Genomic DNA, 2515 nt, shown 5'->3' on the forward strand with positions numbered 1-2515 from the left:
TATTGTCGACCTTGCCGCAGACAATGGATACCGAACCAATTCACGCTCATGAGCACAAATTTCAACATGTGAATACAAGTTACTAGTCGACAATACTCCAATAATGTGGATATAGGAGAAATTCAACGTTGCGAGATAAATGTGTTTGGGTTCCGACAGTAAATTCGTGAAACGATTTTATTAAGATCACCAATCGCGAACAAATCAAAGCTAGTTAATGCTGATTTGTAGTTAAGTAAATGTACAATTGTTGAGAAAGAAGACAAAGAGTAGTTTGTGGTGTTAAAAATCACATTAGTTTCTTTATGTTACATTGGGGATATTTATAATGTTACAAATAAAATGGTAGCTCTTGGATGGAAGTACACGTGACTTTATCTCCTTAGTTCAAGCGTCTAATCATAGGTATCAATTTTGACCTACTAGCTTATCGTATACTCAATGTTTGCATAGAGTCGTCACTTTCGTTGACAAGACTTGACATTCACACTCATTATTAGTGTCCCATTAATAATACCTAAAAGATTTCGTACATAAGTCTAGGATCTCCCTTGCGTGGGTCATCACCAGGTGGAGGGAGTGGCCTGGAATTCTTCCAAGGCTACTAGCCTCAGAACTTCAGCATTGCGGAAGGGATGGGCCTCGAACTACTCTTTCTAGCCTTGTCACTCGTGTGTGGGGCTTCGTTGAGATGGTTCCAAGGCCATGAGTGGGTCGGGTGTTTCACCAAGGAGCCTCGGCCATTTTTGCCTCGTGGATAAGAGGGCCCTAATTACGTAGTGCCACGTGTGGTAAAGCATAACAACAAATTTTCATTTTTTCATTTCATTATCGCTTACTTCTGAAGTCTATGCATGATATAAATAAACCATGTATAGACTTGGGGTAGTCATTTCGTTAATGCATACTACTGAAGTCGACGCATGATATAAACAAACCATGCATAGACTTGGGAGAATATTGTTATGCCTCGCCACATGTGGCAGCATGTAACCAGAGCCTTCTTATTCATGTGGCAAAAATGATCGAGGCTTCTTAGCGAAACACCCGACCTACTCATAGCCTTGGAACCATCTCAATGAAGCTTCCCACATGAGTGACAAGGCCAGAAAGAGTAGTCTAAGGACCATCCCTTCCGCGATACTAAAGTTTTGATGCGACCAACCTCGGAAGAATTCGAGGCCTCTCGCTCCACTTGGTGACGATCTACACAAGGAAAATCCTGGAATTATGTATGAAATCTTTTAGGAATGATTGATGGGACAATCATAATGAGTATTAATGTCAAGACTTGTCAATAAAAATGGTGGTTTTGTGCAAAAATTGAGTATACCACAAGCTAGCAGGTCAAAAGTGATGCCTTTGATTAGGCACTTGAAGTAAGGAGATGAGCCCACATATACTTCTATTCAAGGGCAACCATTTCATTTCTAACACAATAAATATCCCCCCCAATGTAACATAAAGAAACTTTTGACACCACAAATTACTCTGTCTTCTTTCTCAACAATTTTACATTTACTTAACTACAAATCAGCATTAACTAGCTTTGATTTTGTTTGTAATTGGTAATCTTAATACAATCGTTTCACGAATCTACTGTCGGAATCCACACACATTTGTCTTGCGACGTTGAGTTTATCCTACATCCACATTTTTAGAGTATTGTTGGCTAGTAGCTCATATTCATATGTCAAAATTTGCGCATGTGAGCACGAGTGGGCCCGACATCTATTATTCGCAGAAATCGAGGTCCACACACACAAACATATATATATCAGCTTCATAAAGAAAAAACTATCGCAATAATAATATAAGATATTTTCCCGAAACGATGCTAAAAACTCTTTCCGAAATAGCTGCAATTGGACAATGTCGTATACAAGTAATACATGATGAGTAAAGTATCATCATACAGTGATTTATTATAGATCGCACTTTAATTAAAATTAACCCTTACAAGAACACAAATTCAAAAGTTCTTGTTTTGAGTTTAATTTTTCAATTAACAACTAAATAAGCAATCTAATAATCTTGAAAAGAATAAATAATAAGGTCAAAATTAATTATGGAAATAGTTGGAGTCCTAGTTTCACTTATTAAACCTAGACATTTTCAAATTTTTATTTTGGTTCAATTATAGTGTTTATGGTCAAGAAATTTAAAATAAAATATTATTGTTTGTTTCGCGAGTACTAATTATTACACACCTAAATAGCAAATTTTCATTTCTCGATTAATAATTTGATAAAAGTGGTACATAAAAACTTACGATAACCGCATAAATAAGTAGAAATCTCTCGATTTAATAACAAATTCATGAAAAATAAGGTTGAGTATTATGACATGCAATATCTCGTCGAACATGTATACAAATATCATATGATTTAAACATTGTTCTCAAACCTAAAAATAAATGAATCAAGTCAATCCAACCAATTTTATAAAATAAAGATTCAAAATAATGAATTAAATCATGAATAGAAGTCAATTAACTACATCGTTGATCCTAACT

Source organism: Olea europaea, chromosome 7, assembly GCF_002742605.1.
Source record: "Olea europaea var. sylvestris chromosome 7, O_europaea_v1, whole genome shotgun sequence".
In the NCBI taxonomy this organism is placed as follows: domain Eukaryota; kingdom Viridiplantae; phylum Streptophyta; class Magnoliopsida; order Lamiales; family Oleaceae; genus Olea; species Olea europaea.